This window comes from Capsicum annuum, chromosome 5 (genome assembly GCF_002878395.1).
Source record: "Capsicum annuum cultivar UCD-10X-F1 chromosome 5, UCD10Xv1.1, whole genome shotgun sequence".
Taxonomy (NCBI): domain Eukaryota; kingdom Viridiplantae; phylum Streptophyta; class Magnoliopsida; order Solanales; family Solanaceae; genus Capsicum; species Capsicum annuum.
Genome location: NC_061115.1, coordinates 209,676,699 through 209,696,427, shown reverse-complemented (window position 1 = coordinate 209,696,427; position 19,729 = coordinate 209,676,699).

Genomic DNA, 19,729 nt, shown 5'->3' with positions numbered 1-19,729 from the left:
TTTCTGGCCTTGGCGCGACGCGCCACTATCGCACCAAGCCACTGGAAAAGGGACAATTGGAACCTGGACAAATACTGTGATGCGAGCTATCGCGACATGTCTTTGAAATGTCAATTTGACCACCTCCGCGATGCACCATGATCGCAGAGTCACACTGGAAACTGATGATTGCTATTTACACTGGCTCCACGACATGCTGATGTGTAAAATGATGGGATCTAACCACTGAAACTTAAAATTTACATAACTTCTTACCCGGTTATTGAATTTCGGCGAATTTTATATCGTTGGAGAGCTAATTCAATTTCCTACGCAATGGCAGGCTCTAAACTAAAAAATAATGAGTGTTTCAAAAATTTTATATACAAATAATCATGCATTGGGACTTAGATCATGCTATGGAAATACGGGGTGTTACAATATCTCCTCCTTAAGATCATTCATCCTCGAATGAAACTGGTTAAGCTGAGGAAAATTATTGGACTGAGCTTACACACTGAATATGCATATCTGATGCATGGAATGCATGACTGAACTGACTTGTAAATGGACGGCTGACATGAACATGATGTGCAACTAAAACTGAGCATGATAGAGAGAAATCTTAAGAATATTAGTACCTTATACTGAATCTGGATTCGCAGAGAAAAGATGAGGGTACTTGGTCCACATATCTACTTCTGCTTTCTAAGTGGCTCTCTCAACGGTCTGATTCCGCCAAAGAACTTTGACCAATGGAACTTCTTTATTCCTTAGTCTACGAACTTGATGATCAAGAATTTTGACTAGAACTTCCTCAAAGGAAAGACTGTTCTGAACATCTACGCTTTCTAGAGGAACAATTACAACTGGATCACCAATACACTTCTTCAATAATAAGACATGGAACACCGAGTGTATTGAGGCTAGATCTGAAGGAAACTCAAGCTCGTAAGCTACCTTTCCGAAATGACTGAGAACTTTGAAGGGACCTATATATTGGGGACCAAGTTTCCCTTTCTTATCAAATCTCTTCACTCTCTTCATGGGACAGATTTTCAAGAACACAAAATCACCGATCTCAAACTCGAGATCTTTTTTACTCACATCTACATATGATTTCTGTTGGCTCTGGGCAGCCCTATGCCTCTCTCTAATCAACTGAACCTTCTCTAAGGCATCAAATACCAAGTCAAGACCTACTACCGTGGCCTCACCTACTTCAAACCAACCAATATCTACATCTCCTACCATAGAGAGCCTCAAATGGAGCCATACAGATAATGGAATGACATCTGTTATTATATGTGAATTCAATCAAGGGCAAATGGTCATCCCAACTACCTTTGAAATCAACTACACATGCTCTCAGCATATCTTCAAGAGTCTGAATGGTCCTTTCTGCTTGACCATCTGTCTGAGGGTGAAAGGCTCTGAGATGGACTTGGGTACCAAGACCCTTTTAAAATACTTTTCATAAGTGAGAGGTAAACTAGGTACCTCTATCTGAGATGATAGATAAAGGAACACCGTACAACCTAACTAACTCTCTGAGATAGAGTATGGCATAGTCCTCGGCTGAATAAAAGGTATGGACTGGCAAGAAATGAGCTGATTTGGTCAGCCTGTCTATGATAACCCAAATAGAATCGTGCTGATGGAGAGTACGAGGCAGTCCCATCACAAAGTCTATGTTCAATTCTTACCACTTCCAAATGGGAATACTGAACTCCTGTATAGACCTACTAGGCTTCTGGTGCTCAATCTTAACTTGCTGACATGTAGAAAACTTAGCTACAAACTCTGCAATATCTTTCTTCATCCCACTCCCCCAATAGATCTCCCATAAATCACGGTGCATCTTTGTGGCCTCTGGATGAATTGAGTAATGCGCACCATGCGCCTCTGCAAGAATTCGTTGCCTCAAATCATCTACACCAGGCACACACAAACTACCCTGACAATGCAATACACCATCTTCCCCTTAGGATAAAACCTCAATTTTCTGATCTCTGACTAATTCTTTCAACTTAACTAGACTGGGATCTCTATCCTGCTTTTCCTTCACCTTAGAAACTAAAGATGATTCTGAGCTACTCTGCACCCAGATACTACCCTATGCTGAGTCAACTAAGCAGAAACCTAGTCGGGAAAGATGATGAACTTCCTGAGCTAACTTCTTCTTATCATCCTCAACATGAGCAACACTACCCATAGATAATCTACTGAGAGCATCCGCCACTACATTGGCCTTGCCCGGATGATATAGAACGCTCATGTCATAATCTTTTAATAACTCTAACCACCTTCTCTAATGCAAATTCAAATCTTTTTGGGAGAACACATACTGTAAGCTCTTATGGTTAGTGAACACATCTACATACACCCCATACAAGTAATGCCTCCAAATATTTAGGGCAAATACTACTGCTGCTAACTCAAGATCATGAGTCAGATAATTCTTCTTATGGGGTTTAAGTTGTCTGGAGGCATAGGCTATGACCTTATCTCTCTGTATGAGGACACAACCCAAACCTACTCTAGATATATCACAGTACACAACAAACCTTTCTAGACCACCTAGTAAGGTAAGAACTAGGGCTGAGGTGATTTGAGTCTTCAAATCCCAAAAACTCTTCTCGCAGGAATCTGACCACTAAAATATAACTTTCTTATGAGTTAATCTGGACATGAGGGATGCAATATAAGAAAATCCTTCAACAAACCAATAGTAATAGCCAACTAAACCCAAGAAACTCCTGATGTCTAATGGAGAGATGGGTCTAGGCTAGTTTCTCACCGCTTCAGTCTTTTGAGGATCAACTCTAATGCCATCACCGAAAATAATATGGCTAAGGAAGGATACTGATCTTATCTAAAATTCACACTTACTATATTTAGCGAATAACTGATGAGCTCTAAGAGTCTTAAGTACTATTCTAAGATGGTCTGTATGATCTCTTTCGCTACAAGAGTAAACAAGAATGTCATCAATGAAGACTATAACAAACATGCCTAAGTATTGCTTGAGCACTCGGTTCATCAAGTCCATGAAGGTTGCTGGGGCATTCGTGAGATCAAAGGACATGACTAGAAATTCAAAGTGACCATACCTGGTTCAGAAAGCTCTTTTTGAAATGTCACATTCTCTGACCCTGAGCTGATGATAGCCTGATCTGAGGTCTATTTTTGTAAAATAGCTGGCACCCTAAAGTTGATCAAACAAGTCATCGATTCTAGGAAGTGGATATTTATTCTTTACTATAACCTTGTTTAACTGACGGTAGTCAATACACATTCTGAGATAACCATCTTTCTTACGCACAAATATAACTGGTGCGCCCTATGGAGAGATATTGGTTCTGATGAATCCCTTATCCAGAAGATCCTTTAACTGTTCTTTTAAATCCATGAGTTTAGCTAGAGCCATTATGTATGGCAGAATAGATATGCGCTGAGTATCTAAAAGAAGGTCTATTCTAAATTCTATTTCCCTTTCGGGAGGAACTCTTAAAAGATCTTCAGTGAACATATCTGAGAATTCATTTACTATTGAAACTAACTCAAGAGTTGGAGTTTCTGAGTTAGAGTCTTTGACTCGCACAAGATGATAGACATATTTTTTGGATACCATTCTTTTCGCTCTAAGGTACGGAATCAACTAGTACTACCCCTCCATTCAAGGATTGGTTTATTTGGGAACTCAATATGAACTATTCTGTTTCTATAATCGACTGAGGCATAGCATGGGTGGAGCCAATCCATGCCAAGAATGACGTCAAAATCTGTCATCTCTAACTCCACGAGATCAACTGAGGTAACTTTCTAAGATATTATGACCGGACAGTTCCTGTATACCTGTCTGGCTATAATAGAAATGCCTACTGTGATAGACACCAAAAAGGGCTCTGTTAGAGTTTCAGGACTGACTCCAAAGTTTATGGCTAATATGGAGTTCCAAAAGAAAGAGAAGCTCCAGGGTCTGGTAAAGCATAAACATGTAAGTGAAAGACCTATAACATACCAGTAACTACGTCAGGAGAATTTTCTTGATCTTGGCAGGACTGAAGAGCATATAATCTATTTGGACGTTGACCACTGGTAGTACTGGAAGCAGCACCCTGGTGAGTTGGGCGACCAGATGGAATTGACAATTGATGGGACTGGCCTTGCTGGCACAAATCCCTAACTTTCTAAGCAACTACTTGAAACTCTCGAATCCGATGGCCTGGCTTGCCATACCTAAAACACACATCACTACCTGCTTTACACTCACCCTAATGGTGTCCGCCATATTTCTGACATAGAGGATTTGTACGAGCACTACTAACACTGACCTGGGACTTAGATCCTGGTGCTCTATCCCTATTATCATTTTTGAATTTGGGTACTGGTGCATTGGATGAAGAGGGTACTAAGGCTGAAGACCTCTGATGAAACTGAGGACGGTTACCACCCTCTGACTTTGGCTGACTAAAGTTAAATCTACCCATCCTAGCTCTATTGTTTCCTCTCTCTCTCTTCTTAATCTTCTGCTCCTCTATCTGTTGAACATAGACCATCAGCCTAGACAAGTCCATCTCACTAATCAGTATTGTAGTCCTACACTCCTTGACCACACTATCAGACACTCTAAATACAATTTTTCTCATCTTAGATCTGTTATCAGCTACCACATGAGGAGCATATCTAGCTAACTGAGTGAACTTGAGGGAATACTCCCCTACGCTCATGCTACCCTACCTCAAGTTGATAAACTCTAAAACCTTCGCCTCTATCAACTCCAATGGAAAGAATCTATCTAGGAAAGCTGTGGAAAAATCATCCCATTCTACAGGCCTACATTAATACCTCTATCTACCTTTTACTGCTTAAACCAAGTATGGGCTACATCCTGTAATTGATATGCAGCCAACTCAGCAGTCTGACTAGATGTCACCCCCATAGCATCCGTGACCTTCTGAACTATATCTAAGAATTCCTGTGGATCCTCTTCAAACTTGGATCCCATGAAAGAAGGAGGATTCATTCGAGTGAAGTCTTGAATTCTGGTTGTAGCAGTATTGGCCACTGGGTTGGCCAAAATAGCAGCTATCTATTCATTTTGTGCTGCTACAGAGTTTGTTAAATTAGTGAACACAGCTTTGAATTCTGCATGAGAGACATGCTCATCCAAAGGATATACCTGGATGAGCTGAGGGGCTGGCTAGTTTTCGATTCTTCGTGGGAGGCATATTCTCTAAACGGAAGGAAGAAACAGATTAGACAGGGGGTTTAACTTGAGCTCATCCTCACTCGCACGACATAAATAGTGAAAGAAGGGAAACTTTTCCTAAACGCCTTGTAGCCTTTCATCCATAAGTGTGGCGCGCTACACACCTATGCACAAGACTCTACTCGACGCATCTTTTAGACTTCCTAGGACACTTTAAAACCTTAGGCTCTGATACCAAGTTTGTAACACTTCGAAAGTAAACCCTGGGCATTACACGATGCTTATAGTCTCAATGGGACCACAAACTAACCCATGAGCTGGTACCTGCTGTGAGCATTGAATAATAATATCATAACTATGGAAAAACAACTGATATTTCTATAAGGTGTTATTATTGAATCAATACTGAAATAAGAATCTAGAAAGAAACTGTCTGAATCTAATAAAATACTGATAAACTGATATGTCAACTGAGAATCTGAATACTAAATAACTGACTCTAATGTCTGAAAATACTCTAAAACTGAATGAATGTGAGTTGATGGGACAGGCCCTAACTAACTCTTCTAACTACTATACTGAAAACATGAAATAAAATAATCTGTCCTCGGATGATGAGGACTTACCATTACAATTATACTGCTGATAGCCTGATAAGCCTAATCGCGATTCGGGAATCGAGCATCAGCACGTATGATATAATACATTATAGGACAAAAGAAAGGTATGTGATCAGTACTTTAAATGTACTAGTATACTAAATGAGGTAGGCTTACATACAAGGTTTCATGAATAGGAATAATAAACTCTCTGAATATACATGTAAAGCATGGAATACTAAGTATAGAACATAAAATCCGTAGATACTAAATATATGTGAAATATATAACTACTTAGAATGTATGAAAGTCTGTAAATGGTGAAGATACATGAAAGTCTATAGATACTGAGGATACATGCCCAAGCATGTAACATGAACTGAATAAAATCTATAAACTAAAATACTAAAATAATTGATATTTGTATGCTTTGGTCAAACAACACTAAGACTGAGTAACTGAACTGAGACTACATTTGAGATTGTGGGAGGTATCATCTAACCGACATGCCCCAATCTGAGCTAATCGGGGTCCAACGTTTAACCCCAATTGGAAGGGTGTTAATAATGTTCCACGGGTACTAACACTGGCTGTGTGGATCCACTAAACTGGTAAAATGTTGAAAAGGACTAAGGGTGTCAAGCCTGAACTGACGGGTGACCCCTGTGAGATAGTCAAGCCTAATCTGACAGGTGACTTCTCATATCCTACGTTGGCTATGTAGTTTTGGAGTATAGGGACTGCTACTAATGACTCTGCCTATTTGACAGGGAATCCTCCATCCATATACTCCCTCGGTGCTAAATCCTACTCCCAACTGAAAAATGCTGAAATATTAGACTGATAACTGACTATTCTAATAATGCTCATAGTATGTCCTGAAACTATTCTATAATGTACTGAGACTAGACTAAATAAACAACTATGGTTTTCGGGTATTCAATGCCCCCAGGAAAAAAAAACAATAATAGCAAGATGACACTAAAACTTGGGGGACAAAACATGTAGACTTTTATTAAATCAATCACTCTTATAGGCATTTTATCAAACACTTGTAGTTCATAGCTTAGTCAAATCATGCGAATATTATGAAACTTGTATAAATAACATGAATTTAACACGAAAGCACTAAGTTAGGGTTTAATTTAATAAATGATAACATTAAAACAAAGAGAATCGAATAACAACAATAATTTCATTGAAACATGGTATAAAATCCTAGTTCATGGAGATTCATGGGTGAAATCATAATTTAAAATCAATTAACTTGAAAAGATCACAATTTTATAATTTAAAAGGGTTACTTGGACTCCATGGATGAAAGGGATCCATGGCTGAACATCTAACAGACCTTAACTGATGAATTTCTTGAAGTTCTTGGTAAATTCTTGAGGATTGGTCTTGAGATTGAGAGCTAGGGTTCTTGTTCTTGAAAAGGGGATCTTTGATTGTGAGAGGAATTAAAATAATAATGACTACTTAGGGTGTTTAGGGTTAAATTTCATATTTTAGGTTAATTAGAGTGGTGGAAAAAGACCCAAATACCCTTGAATGAATTTAAAAACGAAAGATGAAAACTGAAGATCGTGATTTTTGGGCTTGGCGCGATGCTCCCCTATCGCGCCAAGCAACTAAAAAAGGGATAATTGGGACCTTGACAAACACCGCGATGCGGAGTTATTGTGGCAAGCCTTTAAAATGCCAATTTAACCACCTCTGCAATGCGCCATAATCGCGGAGTCACACTGAAAACTGACGATCGCTATTTATATTGGCTTCGCGACGCACTAATGACTAAAATGAAGGGGTCTAACAAATAAAACTTAAAATCGTCATAACTTCTTACCCGATTATCGGATTTTTGCTAATTTTATATCGTTGGAAAGCTAATTAAATTTCCTACATAATGAAAGGATATAAACTAAAAAATAATGAGTGTCAAAAATTTTATATATGAATACTCATGCATTGGGACTTAGATCATGCTAGAGAAATACGGGGTGTTACAAAACATAGGGAAATAAGTAAGAAACTTCTAACCAATCTGGCCAATGAAATTAACTTGAAAGATGAAAAACTTGAATGAACTTCAAATTTGGAAATGTATCCAAATATTGAAATCTGCCAGTCGTTCTTGAAAAAGAAAAATGCTAAAGAGGACTGGAGTTGGACACTTTGCTAAGGACTGCAACTAGCGAGCGTGGCTTCAATGAAGACCCACAAAGCATAGGACCAGAACTCTAAGGAACCATCTTGGCGAGCATAGAGGATTGGTAATATTTTCAGTCAAGAACGAAACCTGAACCAATAACTCTAGAAGTAAAAATAAGGGAAGCCAATGCGTCAATTTCTGAAGTCTAACTTGCATTCCATGCGTTTTGTTTGTGGTTCTGATTAGGTCAATGGCAATAGATACAAAAAGGACTGAAGTTGGGTAGAAATTCCACGCCTTGTTGTTTCCACTCTCTTTGACCAGACCAGAGCCATAACTAGGAGGCATGGGATACAAGTTTAACTTTAAAAATTTCCACCTTGGCTTGATCCTTATTTTTACTTTAGGAGTTGTTGGTTAAGGTTTCATTTCTGACCAAAAATATTACCTAGTTAATATGTAAATTAATTTAGCTATAACTAGGGGTGAGTTCATAGGGTCAACTACAACTTCAATTGAGTCTTTTGCAATTGCATGATATTGGTATTGCATTCCTCCTGACCCGAGTCGCGATCGATCACTCTGAGTTGAAATATTTCTTATTAACTTAATATTAAGTTAATATCTGAATTGGTTTATCTAGAACTACGGGTGAGTTCATAGGGTCAATTACAACTTCAATTGAGTCTTTGGCAATTGCATGATGTTGGTATTGTGTTCCTCTCAATCTAAGTCATCGATTGATCACTCTGAGTTAAAATGATTCTTATTATCTTATTATCAAGACAATACCTAAAATTCATTAGTGTTACAGTTGAACTTAGCACACTTTATTATGATGACATGGTTAAAAATTACGTATATCTTTAAATATTTTAAAAAATAATTAAGATTAATTAGGACCAAATTAACATTTTCAAAACTTGTCATTCTTTTCCAAAATACTAATCAATCCATCCAAATCATCCATTTGCTGGAAAAATATTTCATCATTTCAAATCTTGAGTTCTCGATCTTTTCTGTCTCTCAACAATTCAGACAACAACTACTCAACAAATTGCTCAACCCCTCACAACAGATCAATTTTCTTCCCATTTCCAACCACATAGGTATTTTTTTGACTTTATTCTTGCTTGTATCTGTTGTTTTCTCTGTCTTCATTGGTAACAAAGTTTGAGAAGAGTTCTAGATTTATTTTTTTATTAAATTAGGGATTTTAAGTTAATGATGAAAAAGAAGACTTTTAGTTATATTATCTTTGAGAATGGGTTTACAATTTTGATTTTTGATGATAAAATCAAAGGAAGAACCTGAGAAAACCCTAGTTTTTGTTATAATGTTCTGTTAAATGTCGTGGTATTGTTGGATGGTGTTTGTGGTGTTGGTGGTATTGGTGGTGTTGGTGGTCGTCGTGGTGGCACTGGTGGTATTTTTGGTGGTTGTTGTTGGTGGCATTGGTTGGTGGTGTTTGTGGTGGCTATTGGTGGTGTCGATATTGGTGGTGTTTGTAATGTATTTTTTAAAATTTATGCATACATCAATTGTAATGTAATTTTTATTTTTTTGTTGTTTGTAGGTAAAACATGTCTCCCAAAAGAAAAGAAAGTGAAAGTGGATCAACTTCTGACCACCAAACAAAAAAGGCTACAGTACAGAGAGATTCGGAGGAGCTTCCTGAACAATTTCAGTCAAGGAAAAGTGAAGGTGAGAAAAGATATGAAAATGATGTTGTTGGAGGTGGCCAAGGGTCTGTAGATAGTGATGAGAAAAATAAACGTGAGGAGAAGAAGAAGAAGATAAACAAGAAGATGAGAAAGTATAAAGTGAGAAAGAGTATGATCATCAACATGATGATAATTCATCACCAATGGGGCCTGAATTAATATTGAAATCCCAGCATGATCATGTCAAAAATATTAGTATTGACAGGTTTCAAGTTGCGATACCGATAGATGACCCTACGAAGTAACTGGTGATCTTGTACTTAAATGTTAGTTGGGGAAACCTTTTGATGACTTTAGGAAAACTATAAAGAATGAGAACATAGATAGAATTTTTAAGAAGAGCTGCTTTGGACACTTTCTTGAGTTACCTAAGGACCACACTACCCGTTCCCAAATGAGCAAGACATATGGTCTTATCAAGCACAACATCAAGTACATGGGGGATGATAAATATTCGAAGGAGGGGGCAAAAAGATGTATGAAATCTAGATCAACTGTTGTGGCATGCCGATTTATTTTGGCTTGAAAGAGTTTGTCATAGTGATGAGCTTGAGATGTGATCATCCATAAGAACCTCTCACCAAGGAAACAACACGCAAAAGGTCCAAGGCAAGCAGGATAGCCAAACCACCACCATTAAATAGTGGGAAAGCATTGTCCCAGCGACCACCCACCAAAACCAACAAATGCAAGGAAAAATTAATGGGTTATTGGACATTGCTGGATATGAGTACAAAGACAATAAGTTGATAGAACATCTCAAGGATAAAACCATATCAAAGAAGTCCAAGGAGAAATTGTGCTTAGTTTGGTTTGCCCATTCCATTATATTGGCAAGAGGCGTCAACAAAGTCATAAAAGATGATTTCATAAAATTTCTGATGGTTTTGAGAAATTTAACAATTATCCCTGGAGATATGACAACTACCACTTGAATGTCAAATAATTACTAACAAAGTTATCGCCAAAGACGATCACATTATATGGTTTTCCTTGGGCTTTCATAATAAATTTAATCACTATTTGTTTACTTATCCATTATTTTTATTGAATAATTATTATGAATTTTTTTTGCATGCCTCCTTTTTACATTTTTAAGGCTTGGTCATTTGATACCTTTCCTTACCTCTGAAATCAGGTCAAGGATTACCCAGATGAGGTTTCTCATCCAAGGATCGTTAGGTGGATGGATGCAAAGAGCAACATAAGAATTTCCAAGTCCTGACAACCAGGTTTGGAAACAGCAAACGATAGGGGCTTTCAGATAGTTTCTTTTGAAAAAAGTAGTCCAAAGTATGACTCCCTCTTATTGACCAGGCAAACTCCTTTACTAGTTATTTTTTCAAAATCATAGATGTGCTTGACGCACATGGAAACTGCTTTTTTAATGATATCAAAGTATTTTTGCCTCACAGAGTGGTTTATGATATCAGGAATAGTGCTATATTCACATCTCATCAGGAGGACAGGGGGATATGGAAAAAGAATCATAGTGAGTCATTTATTCTCAAAGATGGTTGGGAATCGACAACAAATCGAATGGGCATTCAAGCTTGGACTTAATTTGTCTGGGATAAAGCCATTCCTACAATAATTAGCATTTTCTTGTGGAAGCTCTTATTTTACTTTGTATGCGGGGATTTCAAAGTCAGTTAAGGGAATAAATTTAGACGAAAAGGTATAAGATTAGCAAAAAAATACTAAGGAGGCTGAGCTCTTTAACCCTCCGAATGATGCAGTACATCTTCTTTCAAGTAAAATAATTTGACTCAAAGAAAGATATTGAAATAGATGTGCCATCTGTTGCGACAGATGAGTCTTTTATTGCAACAGATTACCAGTCTACTGCAAATAGTGCAATAGATGGATAATATTTTGTGATAGACAATCCATATTTCATAGTAGATTAACCATCTGTTGCTCTAGTTCTCTGAACCCAATCAATAAATTACCCATCTATTAGAAATTATATAATAGATAAGTAATCTGATGCAATATATTGTTAATCTGTTATGACATATAGATCAACGATTGTGATAGATGGGTTATTTATTGCAATAGATTATCCATCCACTGCAACTAGTACACCAGATGGGTAATCTATTGTGATAGATGATTCATATTTCGCATCAGATTACCCATTTGTTGCTTTGGTTCTTTGAACTTGACTCAACAAATTACCTATCTACTGCAAATTATGCAATAGATGGGTAGTCTTATGCAATATATTGTTAATCTATTATGACAGATAGATCAGCTATTGCGATAGAAATATCATCTGTTGGATAAGTTATCTGTGTTAACATGTAACCTAACTGATTGGAAATTATTATATGATTTAAATGTATCTGTCTTTTTGTATAGGTTGTGCATCCATGGATGGATCGTGCCTACTGAGAAGGAGTTGGGGATGACTTCTTTTATTATTTTAGGTCTTGTTGATACAATAGCAGACCCACAAGTGAAGTTAATAAAGAAGGATTTGGCTGGAGCAACAACCATAATAAGAGCAGTTAGGAAAGGTCAGCCTAATGTTTAGGCTCTTCATGACCAACCTACTACAACAGATCCGGGTGTTTCTTCTGGGGGTATTGCTGGTAGAGTTGTTGATGTTAGTGGCAGACATGCTGATGCTACTGCTAGTGATGAGCATGTTGATACTCAAGAAAAAATAAATATATTTGAAAATACCTATTTCATAGGTCCCTTTACCCTTACATAGGTCCCTCTCACCCTTACACCGGTCTCTCTCACCCCTCTTCACCCTTATGTTCTCATTGTAAATGTGAAGAGTGCAAGGAAAGCTATGATAAACTCTTTGAAAAAGTAGAGTCTATCACTAATGCTTTTAAGGAATTGAAATCCAAGAGGGGTGTCATAGCATCCAAGAAGGTGAGGGAGCCATACACTCCTGCAGTGGCGGTTGGGAGGAAGAAAAGAGCAATTAGCCAAGTACTCTCTAATCGAAAATCCAAAAATTTACAACCCCTCCCTCTCTAAAAGTTGTTGAAGTTTAGGAACCATTCAAGAAGGTGAACATATACGCAAAACTTGGCACCAAAGAGAAGAGGGATCTGCGATGGGCCAAGAATTCCAAGCAAGGTGCATAAGATTACCCCATCCATACCTTTTATTCCCAACACTTTAGGAGTATGACAGATTTGTGTACGCAGTACGTGCACAGGGTAAGTTTACTTTTCCTAACCTAGCCTTCTAATCTACTCCATGAAGAAGAAGCTACGCAACAGAAGTGTCATCTGTTGCAACAGATGTGTATTCTGGTGTAACTTGTGGTAGTTCTATTGTAAAATATTACCCATCTCTTGCATAAGTTAAGTTAGATGGGTAATCTATGAATTGATTCAGTGAACCCTCTACAGTAGATGAACCATCCATTGCATCTTTTCGCTATGTTTTCCTTCTTTACAATTACTAACCCATTTAAAAATTGACTTCATATCATAGTATGTCGAAGAAATTCTCTACCTCATGAGGGAAAAATAATTAGCATACCCGAAAGCTTATGATACTGCCAATATAATAATGGACCTCAAATTCTACAAGAATTTTAAGGATAGGCACGATGATCTTAGTAAGCTAGCATCAACTCTCGATGGCGTGGGATTTGATTCATTAGTTTCTAAGTTCCAATAGGATGAAGAAATAATAAAATATATTAGAGGAGAGAGGCCAAATTCAAACAACAAGAGTTGGACCGAGGCAAAGAGGATTCTTGGAGTCATGAATATGGACGCCATACATTATCAGGCTGTTTAGATACTACTCGGGTGGAAAAGATCAAGGTTTATGACTGCAATTTACCTGCCTTGGACGAGGCTGATTTTTTCACCCACATGCAGCCACTGTTGGATTTGTTCCCCATCTTGTTGAGGCAGAGTAAACTGATAGATCATTTGCCAGCATAAGTATTGATGAAGAAACCATGGGATTTTGAAGGTCGAGATAAGGACATGGACTTTCTAAAAAAATGAAATCGGTGCCACGTGTGGGTCACACACGCTTGCATACATCGAATGTTTGCTGACCAACACAAAAATAATGGAGACAATGACCTTTCTATGCGACAACATATTGGAAAACATATAAGAGGTCTATGCTTATGGGGTAATAATTGGACGCTTGGAGCCTGTGCATAAAGAAGAGCTTGTGAAATAACAATTTTTCATTTTAAGTCGCTTCACTTTACATACTTTACATGTAGTGGAAATTTTTTATTACTAGTGAAAGTTAAATTTTTTATAATGCTATAGATTGCCCATCTGTTGTAACAGATATTCTATCTGTTCTGACAGATAACTTATCTGTTGTAATAGGTTGGTCATCTATTGCATTATGCCAATGTTTCTATCTAAGAATTATCTGTTGCAACAGTGGGAAGACCTGTTTGATAATTTCCAATAGATGAACTATATATGTTGCAACATATGTCTAAATCTGTTTGATATTTTACAACAATTATGCTTGAATATCCATGTGCTCAACAACACCAAACCAGTAGCAAATACAAATACACTACCATGAGAATTTTAGCAACTAGGCTTGAATAGCCATGTGCCCAACAACACCAAACTATTAGCAATGACGTCAATAATGTAGTATCTTCTTGCTCGATTTTTTTTCTCTTCAAAAGCCTTGACTTTTTTCAACAAACCCTAGATTACACGATTTTCTTGTGAAGGGTGTCGTTCTTCATATCAATCAAAGTAATCACATTCACCCAACTTCTATAAAAACATGACCACAATTACAAAACAATTACAAGTTAATAATTAATCAACTAATTAAATAAAATAATATTACCTTGTAAATCTTACAAGTAAGAAATCTACGACCTCAATTTTGTTGAGTCCAAGAAGTCTTCAATAGAGCTTCATGACCACACTTACAATATAAAAAATCTTTATCAGAAAAAACTGTGAAAGATGAGCTCGACATTGTCAAGATCAGTTGCAAAGTAAAAAATCCGCATTTCATTCTCTAAAATTAATTATTGTGATAAGAGGTAAAGACATAAATTTTTTAGTGAAACACTTATCTTAAATGATATATTAACTGATCTTATTTATTTCTTCATCAAACCATATATTCCCACACCTATATAATTATGCTCTTCACTTGATGAAAAAAGACATCCACAGAAAGAAATAACCCTTTCCTTTTCTTTACTTTCTTTCTAAATTACTTTATCCTCATTGGTATTCTACTCCTTGTGAATTTCTGGGCAATAGTTTGTGTAACTTCAAACTTTCAGCCATGAGTGCACGTGTTTGAAAGTAGCCGTGGAACCTTGGGGAGCGACCGACTAGAAAGATTTACACCAGAGTGGGGCCGAAATTGCTTTCAAGGTAGTGGATTGCCACGACACAATATTTGTGACTATTTACTTATTATTATTTATTTCAGTTCCACTATCAATATTATAACATTTTTCCAACAATTTGAAAGTGATTTCTTTACATACAATATTGTTAAATGATTATTTCTTTGAGCAAATCTTTTTCTGATTTGTCAAAACTTGAGTCATTGGACGAAAATAATTTTAAATATTGGTCACAAAAACTTTTGATATTCTTAGAATAATTAGACAGAAGGATCAGGAGATTTAGATATGATAGGGGCAGTGAATATAGTACTAAAACTCTAGAAGTTTTTTGTAAGAAAAATAGTATTATCTATGAGTTTAGTGCTCCTTATACTCCCCAACAAAATGGTGTAGCTGAATAAAAGAATAGAAATCTTAAGAAAATGATGAATTCTATGCTTTTAAGCACGGGTCTACTTGACCATATGTGGGGGAAGTTGCTTTTTTCTGTATGCTATATTTTTAATAGAGTTCCTCATAGAAAGTTAGACAAGACCTCATATGAGGTATAGAAAGGGTTTACCCCTAACTTGAAATTTCTAAAAGTGTTGTTGTGTTTGACTAAGGTTGGTCTACCTAATTTTAGAAGGATAAATGTCGGCTCTAGGACTTTTAACGTTGTTTTTATTGGTTATGCTCAAAATAGTACTGCATATAGATTTATGTTATTAAATGATTATTCTCTTTGTGTATCTAGAGATGCAGAATTTTTTGATCATGTTTTTTCTTTAAAAAGTAATGTGCCTAGTGATGTATAAAATAATACTTCTATATGACTCAATTTGAGGGTTTTGTGGTTCTAGGGCAAGAGGTTATAGTATGAAAATTGAGAAAGTCCTTATATGGACTTAAGCAGGCACCTAAGTAGTGGTATGAGAATTTAATTTCACATTAATGGATAATAATTTTGTTGTTTATTCATCTATTACCTGTGTTTATTCTAAAATGATAGGATCAGATTATGTGATTATAGTTTATATGTGGATGACATGTTAATCTTTGACCTTAATGTGAATGTTCTAAATAAGACTAAGAAATTTTTATTTTCTAAATTTAAAATGAAAAAGCTTGGAGAAGCTGATGTGATTTTAGGAATAAAAATCAAAAAAATGGTTAATGGTTTCTTTTTGTGTCAGTCTCATTATATTAAAAGAATGTTGAAAAGGTTTGATTTTTTTGATGTAGTTTCAGTGAAAACTCCTTATGATCCTAACATACACTTGAAAAAGAATAAAGATTTCAGTGTTTCTCAAACTGAATATGCTAAAATAATTGGAAGTGTAATATTTCTCACGAGTTATGCTCGTCCTGATATAGCTTATGTTATTAGTAGATTCAGTAGATATACTCATAATCTCAGTAGTGAACACTGGAATGCTCTTCATCGCTTGTTAAGGTATCTGAGAGGTACTATAGACTGGTGTTTGTAATTTAATAAATTTCCTGCTATTTTAGAAGATTTTTGTGATGCGAACTGGGAGACTAACAATGATAAAGTTAGCTCTACCTGTGGCTATGAGTTTACTTTAGGTGTAGGTGCTATTTTATGAAAGTCTTCAAAGAAGACTTGTATAGCACGTTCTAGCATGGAATCTGAATTTATTCCTCTCGAGTTGGTAGGGAAAAAAGCTGAGTGGCTAAGAAACCTTTTGGAAAATGTGACTTTATGGGCAAGATAAGTGTCACCAATTTCTTTACATTGTGACTAATAGAAGGCAATTGAAATTGTTAAAAATAGAGTATACAATGGAAAAAAGAGATATATTCGCATTAGACATGGTGCAGTTAAATAATTGTTGAAATATGGTGTTATCTCCTTGGAATATGTAAGGTTTGAAAGAAATTTAGCGGATCCTATGACCAAGGGTTTGGCAAGAAAAATGATCCTTGAATCATCGAGGGGATAGGGCTAAAACCTATTGATTGAGGTAATGTGGTGGATACCCATTTGTGGTCGAACAAGCCACATAGGCCTTCAATAAACACTACAGATCCTATCCCTATGACGTGAGGTAGTGTATTATAAGGTTGAGCTTATTTTTTCTCTTAATGATCCATAGCCTTAAGGTGGTCTATGAGATAGACTTGATGGATCACCTATGTGAGTGTAAAAGGTTGGTCACCTTTTTATGAAAGACTTGTGTTGTCTATTTAGAGCACTCATGAGACCTAAAGTTTGTGTGCATGACCATAAAAACACTTTATGAGTATCGAAAAGTTTGCATAAAATCAAGGATATGATATGTTTTGTGAGGGTCTCAGCTTATATTTATTTTGTTCAAGAGTACTTCACTTTGTGGATATTTGTTGTTGCCTCATTTTACTATGTATCAATTCAAATCGAAAGATATTGATACTTAAGTACATGTTCCTTTCTTTTGCCCAAAAACTATTCCTATTTTTTTCTTTGCATTTTGTGGGAAACTGTGAGTTTTTTCGTTCATGAATGACAATACAAACAATGAATTCATTGCATTCATTTCTCTTCAATTAATTGTGTAGATTAAAATGCAAAGTAAAAAATCCACATTCATTCTCTCAAATTAATTGTCGTGATGGGAGTTAAAGACATACATTTTGTAATGAAACACTTGTCTTAAATGAGTTATTAACTGATCTTATTTATTTTTTCACCAAACCGTACATTTCCACACCTATATAATTATGCTCTTTACTTGATGAAAAAAGATATCCACAGAATGAAATACCCCTTTCCTTTTCTTTGCTTTATTTCTAAATTACTTTGTCCTCATTGATATTCTATTACTTGTGAATTTCTGGGCAATAGTTTGTGCAACTCTAAACTTCCAGCCATGAGTGCACTTGTTTGAAAGTAGCTGTGGAACCTTGGGGAGCAACCGGCTAGAAGAATTTGCACCAGAGTGGGGCCGAAATCGCTTTCAAGGCAGTGACTTGCCACGACACAGTATTTGTGACTATTTACTTATTATTATTAATTTTAGTTCCAATATCAATATTGTAGTAAATTTTCCAACAGGTATTAGTTCTCCCTATTTTTCCAACCAAACATAGGAGTGGCTCAAGGGTAAAGCTAGTAAAGTCTTTGCTTTAGGCTCCCAAAATTTTGAGGCCTCAAAAATTTTAAGAGTAAATTATATGATTTCAACTTCACTTGAAATAATAATAAAGATTATAAAATACATTTTAAAAAATTATCTAAAAAAAGGAGAAAAAGCTATCTCATTTTTACAAGAAACATTTTAGAACTTTGAACTAAACAACTCAAACTATATATTAATAAATAAAATTTTAAGAACAACATCCAGGTTAATGCATTGCAAACAAATAGCTAATATCGTATTAACTAGAATTAGTCCTTACTTTTATTAATAATTATATTAATCTGTGAAGTTAAAGGGTATATATTTTTTAAAAATACTACACCAAAACAACTATTATGCAAGAACAAATAACATAACTCTAAATTATTATAGTAGTATTTTTTTATATATATTTACATATGTAAGGCCTCTTGTTAAAACTTGACTTTAGACCAATAATTTTATTGATGCTCCTGACCAAATGGGTCTTAGTGTTAAAGATCTAACATTCCTCGCCCATCAGTCATACAATCTAACTGTTAAATTTTAATATTGTTTTTGAAATTCTTTTTCAAAATATACTTTTAGCAGACCAATTCAAATTATTATCTTCCAATGATTCTTGAGATGTGATAGCCACGTACTAAGAATCTTGAGCTAAGAAGAAAACAAAGGAAAAAACAAGGTTAGTTTCTTCTCTGTCTAAGCATTACCAACAAATCAACATATACAAAATACGTAGCAACTAAGAAATACCTGAAAATGGAACAAACGGGTGAAATCTTACGAAGCGAGAGAATAATGACCTTAGATACATTTTGGTCGTGAGAGAAAAAATAAAGAAAAAAAGAACAAAAAAAGCAAACAAAAAAAAAACTTTCTTAGTTGGATGATCAAGTAGCAGCAAACTAGTATGCAAAGAGTGGAAAACAATCAAACAAAAAAAGCAAAGAAAAAAAAAAGCAAAGAGAAAAAAAAAAGTTATAAGTTGTATGAGTAGCGAGAGCCATTAATATGCAAACAGAGAAAGAGAAAATCGAACAATGAAGGAGGCTAAAACTTGGTAAAATGAGTTACGTATGGTGCATGGTAGTACAAAACTACTAAAATGCGCACTGTACACTGGAGAGAAAAAACCTACCGCCATTTTATTTTATTTTTGTCTTATTTGCAGAGTCTGTTGTACTCTCTAATTTTATGTTAGTTTCATTAGTATACTAGTATTTTTATTACAATTGCTAAAAAGGTTCAATTTATTACCTTTTTTCATCTCAATTTATATGTCGTTTTTCAAATTTTGAGATTTAAATAAAAAATTTATTATAATTTTTTATATATTTTTAAATATATTTTACATTATCAATAATGGTGACTTATAGTACATTTTACCTAGTTTTCAGATATATAAATTTTATTTCAAAAATATTGAAGATTTTGTTTTCAAAATTATGGATAAATTTAAATTATTTGACTCTCGAAAAATAAAAAGCGACATATAAATTGAGACAAAAAAATATGTTTTATTATTTCTTCTGAATTTGTATGATTCAGTTAAAATTTTGAGATTCAAATTTAAAAATAAAATAACAATGAATTTGAATAGAGAGGTTTAAAT